At 30.2% G+C, this 12,871-nt stretch overlaps 1 long non-coding RNA gene across 1 annotated transcript; it reads right to left on the reverse strand.

The window, feature by feature from the left end:
• Positions 1–8,120: 8,120 nt before the first annotated feature.
• On the reverse strand, positions 8,121–9,011 carry LOC140436048 (uncharacterized). The gene is made up of 3 exons (XR_011950248.1): positions 8,917–9,011; positions 8,675–8,858; positions 8,121–8,367 (listed from the first exon to the last, which is right to left on the reverse strand). It is a non-coding gene; the product is annotated as an uncharacterized lncRNA (long non-coding RNA).
• Between the last annotated feature and the right edge of the window lie 3,860 nt (positions 9,012–12,871).

The raw sequence follows: 12,871 nt of genomic DNA on the forward strand, positions 1-12,871 counted from the left end.
TTGTAAAGTAGATAGATTTAGTTAGAATAATTAAAGAAGATTTGTTTTCTGGAATTACCCGAATGACGTTTTATAGAGAGAGTTGGGTGGTAACGATATACTCACAAGAGGTGGATGATTTTTATTGGTCAAATTTTGAATGCAAGGAGGTTTGGTTTTGGCTATGAGATAGGAGAGAGAAAAAAAGGTTAGTTAGTCAGTTTTCGTCGTCCAAGAAGGAAGGAGCTTTGTGATTTGTGTTTGTTTGAAGTCCCGAAGACGTAATTTACCGGGTGTGTTTATTTGCGGTGGAAAAGCTGACCAGTGTGAGGAACGGGGTACAGAGAGATAGAAAACCAAAGGGCCTAAGAATATTAATAGCAGACGAAGCCGGAAACATTTGGAGATACAAGGACAGATAGGAGAAAGGTGTACGTCATCTGGACCACAATAGGAGCAGAAGCAGAGAAAGGATTTTTTTGTTGTGGCGTGGCCATAGAATTGCAACGGCAGAGAAGGAAAGGTCAGTCAAATTTCATTAGAGCCGGAGTGTGATTTTCATTTATTAATTAAGTAAATTGAATAAATAATAGAGACAGTTAATTTTGCGATCACTAAAAAAAAAGGAATTATAAAAAGAGCTTAGTTATAACACATATTAAAAATCAATGTAAAATAACATTTGGGTCCATGATAGAAAACAACTTCTCATATATTTAAAGTTAGTATATTGCAAATATTACAGGATTGATTGTTGTATAAAATTTCATTAAAATAAAGGACATCTCACATATAGTTCAGTTGAAATTCTATGTATTTTATTCAGGTCATATTACCTATCCCGATTAGGACGCCAATTGGAAAATATTTTGAATCCACGATCAAAGGTAAATCGTACAATTTAAATAGCCTGAGATTGTAATTAATTAATGCTGATTTATTGTGATTAATTGGAGATTAGTTCATTTAATAAATATAGACAGGATTTTTCCTAAGTAAGCAATATAATACAATTTAAATAGCATAACAATATATATATATATATATATATATATATATATATATATATATATATATATATATATATATATATATATATATATATATATATATATATATATATATATATATAATATATATATATAAAGGTGGCATTGTTTACTGTTGATTTAGATATCAAGTGTTGATTCTTGAGGGTGCAATCTATTTGGCCCACAATACTTTGACAAAATTTTAATAAATTTTAATATGTGTGTATTGGTGCATTTTGTAACGTACATCTTACTCTGTAATCTTACGACTAGTAAGAAAATTAGTAATTATAACTACATAATTTTTATATTTATTTGTTATCAATAGATGTCTTGAAAAAGAATCAAAAATAAATTCGAAAGCTTGACAGCAAGTCAATGAGTTTTCTTTGTTTTGTGGGCCAAATGACTGCATCCTCAAGAATCACCACTTGATATATGACATATATATATATATATATATATATATATATATATATATATATATATATATATATATATATATATATATGTATGTATGTGTATGTGTTTGTAGTTAATTAAACTAAAGATTTACCTTCGTCCGTGTACAATCATAAAACAAAGAACAATTTCCCTCTTTATTTGTGTACCAAACTTTTTCACAAGAACACGGATTTTCCTCTAGAAATGAGATATTTAAAAGGTTGTAACCCAGATTATTGCTCTCTCTTTGTCCTGCGTGCAGGTCTTTCTCCTTCTTGCGGAAGCCTCAATAATACACTTACGTATTCAAATCCTAAATATGTGTGAGAGGATCTGCGAGAGAGATGTAGCGTCCTTTATAGACCAAGCAAAAAATGATAAAAGCGTGATTTTGGTACAACCGCTGCAGGGAAAAATTAGGCCCTTAATTTCTCTTGACAATATAAGAATTTTATTAAGAGAACATTGATATATTTTCAATAAATCAATACGACAAAGTACCAAATTCAGCTATATATTTTCTAAAATAAAAAAGTTTCTAAATAAAAGTTTTCTAAAAAAGGTTTTGTAAATAAAATTATTGAACAACATAACTAACATCGTTTTAGTTTTAGTTTAAGTAGTATTTAACCATAATGAAAGCATCTGAAAAATACGCTCTTCTTTCGAATTATATAATAAAATTTCAGCATTGTTTTTTAAAAGTAAAATAAAACAAAAGTCACGTTCGAACTCTCGCACTTCAAATTATGATATCGGAAACTTGAAATCAATGTCCTAATAAGTTCTTTCAGTTTTGATACATTTTAACAACGTCAAATAATAATAGTATCTTTAATTGTATAACTAACAAAATCAGATATGATCATTGTAAATTATGAAATATTATTTAATCCACATACCTACAAATAACCACATTAAAAAAAAATCGGTCCGTTGTATATGTATGGTTATCTACTCAAACATTTGCATTGTATTACATTACAAAATTAAAAAAAAAACATCAATTGGCACTTACAATAATACACTAACTAAACACAACATATAAAAGTCACTTAAATCACACTAAAATTTTTTAGATCAATGTATTCAATTATAGATCAATAAAATTATTTTTATCGATTAAATTACATGTCTTTAATCTACTTAAAGCTGAGGAAGTTCTAACCTCACATTTTCCTCGTTTATAAAGTGCAGTGTGCATATCGCTCCGCGAAAATGGCTAGTGTTACTGGATTTTCTTGTGAAAGTAATCCATACCATGTTTCTGATAATAGTGATGCTCACCCACATTATCTAATGGAAAAATAAAGTGGCAACAAAAGAAGCAAAAAGTATGATTTGACCAACGATATTAATAAAGGTAATTTTAAAAGTTTTAAAAATATAAAATAATGCTCATACAAAAATGTAATTGCAGATAAGATGAATAAAGCTAGTGGTTCAAGTTTAAATCGGGGATGTATTCCAAAGTGTGTAACTGCAAACGAATTAAATGATAACTCAAAGCAGTGCAATTGATAAAGGTAAGTTATTTTATTTAGTTTTATATCTAGAAGAAAATACTAAGAAACGCAAGTGCACTCCCTAAGCTTGGAAAAGAAATATTTGAAATTCTGTAAAAGAATACACAACTAGTAGTGGTAAAATTATTGCAGCAAAGAAACAAGGGTCCAGGTGTGAGTGTTGTAGCCGGTGCTTTGAAAAACTGACGGAAATGGAGAAAGATTTACTATTTATTTTACTATTTACTATTTACTATATAATGAAGAAACTATTTACAGCATTTTATGCAATGGGAGATAAGAACGTTCAATAGTTATTTATAGTTGCTCATAGATGTTAGAAAAGTATCTAAAAGGAGAAAAACCAGCGTATATGAAAGGAAGAAGTATTCTTATCGATATAGTATTAAAATGGGTACAAAATCTGTAAAAGTGTGTCGCTCAGCATTATTTTGTAACTTACATGCAGTTCACAAATCAAGAGTATTGAAAATTGCATAGTCAAGAGCTTCTGGTGTGGTGCTTGAAAAGAATTCCGTGGTCAACACCCTAATCGACTAAACAAAAAGCAGGAAAAATATTGTGAAACAGATTGAGGAGTACATAAATAGTTTTACAGTGCGTGAATCACACTATTCACGAAATGAAAATAAAAAGAAATATCTATCAACAGAGTTATATGTTAAAAAAATGTACAAACTTTGTTTGAAAAAATATGCTCTTGAGCAATATTGTCTGTTAAAAAGGCACAAAAAATAATACCTACAGTAACGTATGATTACTATTATAGGTATTTCACAGATCATTTTAATTTGTCATTTGGTTATCCGCGATCGGACACTTGTGCTACTTGTGATCTGTTGAAAATACAACTTGATGCTACTTCTACGGATGAACTTAAGCACCAACTGAACATCCAAAAAGAAGTTCATCTCCGGAAAGCCCAAGCATTTTACGATGATTTAAAAGAAAAAACTGAAATGGCTCAAATCGACGAAACTGTAGAGCCGGAAAGCCGGACATTTTCGAAAAGCCCAAGAGTTCTACGATGATTTAAAAGAAAAAACTGAAATGACTCAAATCGACGAAACTGTAGAGACTATTTGTTTCGATTATCAGCAAAATTTGCCATTTCCTGTTTTGACTGTGGAGAAAATATTTTATGCTAGGCAGATTTGGGTTTACAATTAGCTTTTTTACTCTGCGTCAAATAATAAATCAGTCAGTTATTTGTTTGAGGAAACACTTGCGAAGAAAGAAATAGAAACTGTATCATTTTGTGACATTTTATACAGAAGTATATTAAAAGTTCTGTTACTGTTCTGTATATATTTACTGACAACTGTGGGGGACAGAACAAAAATGCTGTTATGATCCATTTCCTTTCAACTTTGACCAAGATTTTGCACAAATTGAAAAAGAGAAGCGAAAGAAAGAGATTTTGTATGTACCCGAAGAATGGTATTTATTAGTTTAAAGCTGTGGTAAAAAGTTCACTGTAGAACGTGTAATATAGGACATAGTGTTTGATTTTCAAACATATCTCGAGCTTTTTTTAAAAAAATCCGCTGTATCCCCTGAGAATATTTCGGTAACTGAAACACATAATCCTTTATCATTAACGTCATGATATGCTTTAAATAAAAGTCCAGGAATTCTTGACCTGAACAAAGCTCCTTTGGCTTATAAGGAAAAGATACCACTGAAAGTAGCAATATACGATAGCATTATTCCATTAGTACTAAAATATGTTCATCCTTTTTGCCAAACAAGCAGATGCTGATTGCCAAAAAAATGACGTTTCTGATTAGAGTGTTTTAGACTGTTCTCTTTTATTTTATTTTTGATTTTCTGCATTATTACAGTGATAGTATATTAGAATTTATTATTGTATTACGTACTTTGTTTTTAGGTTAGTTTTGTTGTACCCAATAAAAAAGATTTTTTGCAAAAACATAGCATTTTTATTATTTTTTCAGATATTGTTTCTTATTTTGGTAGCAATAACCGTTTATGTGCAACATTTAACATCAACTTTCAACAAAGAACCAAAGAGAACATATACATGTATTGTTAGAAAATATGAGTTTTTGGTTATGTTACAAATGTAAAGTAAAAAAATTCACATAATTTTAACTATGACTAAGTGACAGGTTTTTTTCATTTTTCTCAAAACTATGCAATGTGCACGTAGACGGTTATTGCACCAAGCCCTTTAATTTTAGAAACAGACAACTTAAAAAATCTGAAAACACGTCAATTTTAAATTTTAAAGTGCCATCATTTACTATATATGTGTTGGACATTCCGTCATCAGTATTTCCCTAATGATGTAATCGATGATTTTTTTAAATACAAACCGAGGTCAAAATCAAAATACAAAAGGTCTTTTAATCGCTTTTGCAAAGATGTATCATTTGAATAGTTATTTCTACAGGGTTAATCAAAATTATGTACTTTGTTAACTATCATAGAACGAAATACATTGATTGATAACAAGGCTACATTTTAATCTCAAATTATTAATTGTAGCATTAGTGAAATATTCAATGTTATTTTCACAAAAATATTTAAATAAGTATTGCCATTGACTGGTCGTTATTGTCAATGCTCTATACATCTGTCAACTAATAGACGTCAAATTTTTACTGTTTTAGCGAAAACGTTAAAAAAATTTAATGCCGCTCTTTCTCATTGCATCATTACTACAGATTGCCAATTTCAACATGTCTATTTACTCCACAGTTACTATAAATTAATTCTATTAATAAACCAACAGTTTTGGTTAACCCTGTAGAAATAAATATTTAAATAATTACATCATTGCAAAGACGATTACAGTCGATCCGCCGGATCTTTGCACATCGTCATCATTCTTATTATAGGAAATAAATCAAAACATGTGAGTCAAACGTATGTCGGCTATAAGAATTATTATAAAAATTAGAAAATGGCTAATATTACAATTGACGTTTTTATACTTCTCTTTTATTTCATTTATTGCATTTAGAAAACTGGATGCGTATACATTTATGAACGTGATTTTTCAATTTTTGGAAACCTATAGGTTGTCCAATAACATCTACAGTAAATAAATATTTAAACCATAGTAATAAGAAATTAAAGTATTTTTATTGAATATAAGCAAATATATGGTACTGACATATCGTCAGATGATGTTCCTGTTGTTGGTAAATATCGGTTTAGATTTAAGAAGGTTACAAAAAAGAATAGTAACAAAAATGTGATATGAGAAGACTAAAATGTGAGTAAACAAAAGAGACGTTTTTAAAGATTAGATAAGAACATCTAATAGAAAAAAGAGAAAAAGAACAGTCAGATGAATGACAAGATACTGCAACTCATGGAAAAAAGAAAAAAATCAAAGAACCACACAAGAATGTACAACAATATTCACAGACAAATAAGAACACAAATACGAAAGGCCCAAGAAAATTGGTTAAAATCACAGTGTGAAGAAATATATTTATTGAAAGAAAAACACGATACGTTTAAAATGCATAAACAAGCAGCTGGTCTTTAGAAATTAAATACAGCTAACAAACTGCGAGATCAACAGAGAAACATCATCACAGATAAAAATCAAGAAATTTGCATATGGACCAAGTTTATCAAAGAACTCTGATGATAGTAGATCCCAACAACCTCCATCCCACATATGTAATGACCACTTACAAATCACATCAAATGAAGTGGAAAAGGCAATATTACAACCAAAAGATGGCAAAGCTCCTGGACCTGACAATGCACATGCTGATCATAAAACTATTTAACACCAACGGTACTCAACTCCTAATAAAAATATTTAATGAACCAAGAACATGGCTGAAGTCACGCCGACGTTTATTGCTGTACCAAAGAAAACAAAATCCGTATCCTGCAGTGATTTGCCGACCATCAGCTTAATGAACCATCTTTTAAAGTTATTTCTAAAAACCATACATCAAAGAATATATAGATTGTGCGAAGAAAAATTCAGCCGTAGTACAAAGTTTAGTTTTCGGAATGCAGTGGGTACGAGAGAGGCTCTCTTTAGCATAAAAAGGCTATTTCAACGATGTAGAGATGTGAACTGCAATACATATGCATACTTCATTGATTACCATAAAGCATTCAGGTTAATGAACAGAAAGAGTAAAAATTGGGACCATTCCTTAGAAATTAAATGTAGGATAGAGAAAGCCAAATCTACATTTCAAAAATGGCTAAGCTATTCAAATGTCATGATTTATTCACACCCATAAAAATCAGGTTACTACCATGTTATATCTTTCGTATACTATTGTACGGAGTTGAGTCGTGGACTTTCACAGACACTACCTGCAGGAACATTGAGGCTTTCGAAATGTGGCTTTATCGTCGAATCCTGAAGATATCTTATACCGGTCACGTTACTAATCAGGACGTTTTATTAAGAATGGAAAAAGAAAAACAGCTGATAACCACAATAAAAACAGCCAAAATAGAATACCTTGGTCACATCATTAGCAACAACGAAATATATGAATTGCTGCAACTAATTTTACAGGAAAAAGTAGATGGAAAACGAGGCTCAGGAAGGCGAAGGATTTCCTGGCTGAAGAATCTATGTATGTGGTTCAACACAACAAATATTTTCAGACCAGCAGTGTGCAAAGTACAAAGTGTCATGATAGTCGCCAATATCCGAAACGGGTAGACACTACAAGAAGATCTAAAAAACTGAATATAAATCTACTCCAGTGCTCCATCATCTTGAGAATTTTGTTTATTCAGTGTTAAATATGGTTTTCAGACTTAAGTAATCACTTTGTTTTAAAAAATGGTCATACAAAAATTAACACAACGAACTTCAAATAAAGAAATCTATGCATAATAAATTAAAAAATAGAAAACTTGAGCTGGGTAAAAAAGAATTTATTATAACAATAATATAATTTAAATATTTATTGAAGCCTCATACACTATACAGCCATGTAGCCAATCATAAATTTAAGAATTCTTCACTGTCAGAATCTGAGCCACTCATATTACCAGTGTCTATTATGATTGGTTTAATGTTAGTGTCAACCATATTTTTTTCTCGGATATACCACTTTGTAATAATTTCATGAGTATGTTTCACACATTTTTCCCAAATTTCTGTGTTACTTTGGTTTAGTGCCTCTTTCCACATATTTATAACAGCATTATCAGAATGTCCATCTCTACCAAGATTCTTATTGTAATATGACTTGCAGTTTGCCCAAATTAATTCAATAGCGTTGAATTCACAGTGATAAGGAGGTAGTCTCAACACTTCATGGCCGTGTTCTTTTAGTAGTTCATGCTAACAGATGTTTTGCCAATAAATGCAACTTCTTTATCCCTTAATTCATTACTTATACTTTGCAGAGTAACATGTTTCTCTAAAAAAAAAAGAACAGATAAGTACAGAATAAACCACACTGTTATAACTAGTTCAATGAAAAAGAACTAATACTTTGATTTTATAAAACTATAAATTATTTCAAATTAAAAAACTCACAAGAAAATTGACTTAATATCCATCAATGTATTCAGCAGAAATTTTCTTAAACTACTCTCAACAATCTTTTTTACAACATACATTTATATAAAGTATTGATTAAAAAGTACCTTCTGGTTATCATGGTACATGATACCATTATCTTATGGTATATCAAATTCAGATTGAAGAAATTTTTAACTACTTACTTTGTTGGTACATGTCGTATACTGTATTACGCACTGCCATTTTTGATCCCTCAGACAGATCAGTTGTTTTGTTTTTCGGACGAGGTCTACTTTTGCCTGGCTTTGAAAGAATGTGATTATTTTCTTTCCTTTTAATAATTGTACATACTGTTCGTCGTTATATTTTTAATGCAGCAGCTACTCTCTTAAATAAAGAAATGTTTAATGATTTTCATAAACGAACATACATTTCAATATGTTACCTGTTGAACAGACGAAAATGGCTCCAAAGGCCCTCCATTTACTTTTTCTAATTCGAAATACTCCAACACATTCAACACAAGTTGCTAAGCTTGAGAAATTAAAGGCTTGCCAGGCATACTCTAAAAATAAAAACCTTTAAAAATATTTCATATTGTCCGTTGACGTAGTTTTAGCTATATTTAAATAATTAATGTCAATTTAGAGGTTAAAAAAATTTATTGTTCGTTATTAGCTAATACATGAATTCTTACCTTAATAAATTGAACACGAAGGTAAGGGTTAGTTGTTATAACAACTGTTTGTTAAAAATATGTATATTTAAAGTATGAAAAAGGATTGATTATTTAAATCAAACGAAAATAATTTATAAAAATATTACACTCTGTCAAAACAAAATTTCCAATTGTCATGTCAATTGTCAGTAGACGAATCAATCAGCGATCATTGTTCTATGGCTGTCTTTGTTCAATGCATGGTGTTGTGTATGGACAGGCGGTTTAAGTTAATAGTTTTAGTTTCTGTGAGTAGGAAAGAGACGTAACATAAAAAATAATTCGTGAATAATGTCATACTTGTGCAAAGATCCGGCGGACCGACTTGTAGGTGATCTTCTTTAAAGAACAGTGCCAAAAGTGGTTAAGTCACATTTTTATGTTTCTGAGTTAAGGTATTTGAAAAGTTTAAAGGTTGACTGTTTGTGAAAAAAAAAAACAGATAAAAACTAAAAACTGGAATTACGCCAAAAATATATTCCTAAAAATTTTAATTAAATAAAAAATTTTACACATATCTTGCATTAGCGGTAGTCACATTTTTGACATAAAAAAAGAGTTCTTGTATACAAATCGATATTGCTTGAGGTAACCAGGTTGACAAGTCTTATAATACTCATATTTCTTTGATGTGTTATATTTGGGAGGCAATTCCAGTTTCGCTTGCCTTATACTTATTAGGAATTTTGTACTGGCTAACAGAATTTTTGGATATTGTTTCTGGTATATTCAAAGGAGTATTAAATTAATCAATAAATAATTTCCCATAAAATCCCCATACAAAATCTCATATAAGATTTTACTATTGATGACATAATATAAAAATGAATTATTGTTATTTAAATAACAATAATTAATTACTTTGTAATGTATTGTCCCCTTTACCGGTATACCGTATACCTATAAACTTAACTGTGATATAGCCATATGCTAAATAATAATAAATATTGAGGCTTCTGATTTTGTACAGTGCCATTCTCCAGCTGGTAATTCTACAGCTTATACTCGCTGCTACATAAAAAACTAACTTATCTGTCTTTATGTTATCTGTTTTAACTTAAACCTGCTGAAAATAAATATATTATGATTAGAAACGAATGGATCGAGAGCAGTGAATTGATGTGAAGATTCGCTATTCGTGACGCCACTTGTGACGAATTCTCGTGGCGCTAGATCCGTGACGCTCGCCTGAACATTTGACTATGGAGAAAAAAGTAATACAACGTCAGTATAGAAGTTTCGCTGTAAAAATGTGGTAAGGCGCCTAGCTAGAGTTTGGAAAGACAGATGTACCTCTCAAAAAATTGTGTCCAAGAAGGAAACAGAAACACAGTCTTAAATTAAAGAAATTTCTGTCCCAGGTGAATTCTGGTAGATGTGATGCTTTGATTTTATTTAGGAAAACCTAAATTTATATTAATTTCCGTTGAATTAGGTTATTATTTAAATGGGAATATGCCACAATTAAAGGTTAAAGTACGTTTATTGACGTTTCAATTTCTACTTCGGAAATCGTTCTCAAAATACAAACATTAGTAAATTAAATAAATTTTGTTTTTTTGTTACTTAGTGGAAAATTCTTCTAATAATTTAATTTTATCTGACTCATCTATATTGACAATTCAGACATTCATTATACATTTTAAAGTAGGCGACTTTAAAATGATATTGCCAATATTGTTGAGTTGCGTTTCTGGGACGACTTTACTTGTAAGATAGTTTATTCGATTACATGAAATCAACTTTAACTTGAGAATATCTGTCAGAAAAAATCATAGCATGTAATCCGTCTTTAAAAAGACAAATACATGCCATGATGACAGTAAAAATTCTCCTGTTAGTGATTCCATAGTAAATTATGAGGGAAAAACCAGGAAAAAAACCTCATAATACTATCCCGACATGGTAAGTATTTGGTCGTGCATTTAGTTTATCTTCAATAAACACCAAATTCTGATTTTATATGTTTTTTATTTAAAAAACCTAAATGATGTATCCCCTATATGTTACTGACTTACCAATACAGGCAATTTCCTTTTAATAACTTCCTGTTTCAATATGGGTAACCAGATCCTACTACATTCTGCCGAGGAATTCGTTATTAGTTTCCGTTTGAAAAAACAAACCAAGGTTTTTAAACTTGTATAAAGTAATAAAAGTTCGCACAAGAAAATGGTTTGGTGCTGACAAAAACTTAATAATCTGAAATTTGCTACGAACTTATGCCAATTGTATTAATTATGTGGTTTTCTAAATCGAAAACCAAAATAAAATTACTAGAGAATAATTTATTCTCAATATTTTTAATAAAATATAAAATATTCTTTAATAAAAAAGGCAAAAAATGTGACAATAAATCATTATAAAGCTGTAACAATGGATATTCTATAATGGCTGCATATACCTATATTAAAATCTACTTACCGGGCCCAATTACGATGGAATCCAAAACTAACAAACCAAAGCCATACTTCCAAAACAAAAACCAAAAATAAGATATTCCAAACAGCTAAAATTCTTGAAAAACTTAAACTCAATCCTAAATATTTTAGATTATTTGGTATACACTTGGTATGTTCTCACGTGGAATTTTCACCAAAAGTAACCGGTATAATCAACTCCTGCATCACATCTTTCAAAATAGTATTTGCTCAGAACGTAGGTGCTGCCAACTGAATAGATTTAAAAATTCTAAATAGGTAATAAAAATTGCCTTACCCTTAGTGATTTACGTTATTATTATTTATTTTTAATTTAATTATTGTTTGGAATATTTAAGTAACGAACCATTGCAAACTCAACTTAATTACAAAAATTGCTACAGAAAATTGATGCCTTTGAGATGTCCTGTTGAAAAAGAATACTGCGCATACCTTGGACAGCTCATCGGACAAATTTTTCCATGCTTTACCAACTTGACATTAAAAAAAGGCTATACACAACTTGTCTGTAGAGAGTACTACAGGTTTTTTGGTCACGTGGTTTGCAGATGTAACGATAATTAAGAGAGGTTAATTGTTTCTGGAAACGTTCCGGGGGAAGAAGACACAGAGGATGGTTACCAACCAGATGGTCCGACAAAATTCAGAATTCAGCGGATTACTAATTTTGAGAAACATTTAGGCAGCTGAAGATACAGATTAATGGAGAAAATTTGTTCGGGAGTATTCGAGGAAAACACGATCCTCACTAATAGCGAAACGCTAAGAGAGAGATCAAGTTCATGTCAAAACCAATATATTTTATCAATGCATAGTTCAAAATAAGATATATTCTTAAAAAAGGGAACGCAGGTGAAATGATAATGAATCTCAAACGTAAAAACCAACCAAAAAAATATTATTGTAGGGGTAGATTTACACTAATAGCGAAACGCTAAGAGCGAGATCAAGTTCATCTCAAAATCAATATATTTTATCAATGCATCGTTTAAAATAAGATATATTCTTAAAAAGGGGAACGCAGGTGAAATGATAATGAATCTCAAACGTAAAAACCAACCAAAAAAAATATTATTTTACGGGTAGATTTCTTCTGTTGTAACTTTTATGCTGCACAAGAAATGATTTCCAAAAGTCAAGAAACTTTCCATCTGCTGCCTTTTTAAACGTTTATATGACACCAATTTTTAAGAACTTACCAATTTTAATATACCGAACAACTATAATACTAAATCTAAATC

Source organism: Diabrotica undecimpunctata, chromosome 3, assembly GCF_040954645.1.
Source record: "Diabrotica undecimpunctata isolate CICGRU chromosome 3, icDiaUnde3, whole genome shotgun sequence".
NCBI classification, from domain to species: domain Eukaryota; kingdom Metazoa; phylum Arthropoda; class Insecta; order Coleoptera; family Chrysomelidae; genus Diabrotica; species Diabrotica undecimpunctata.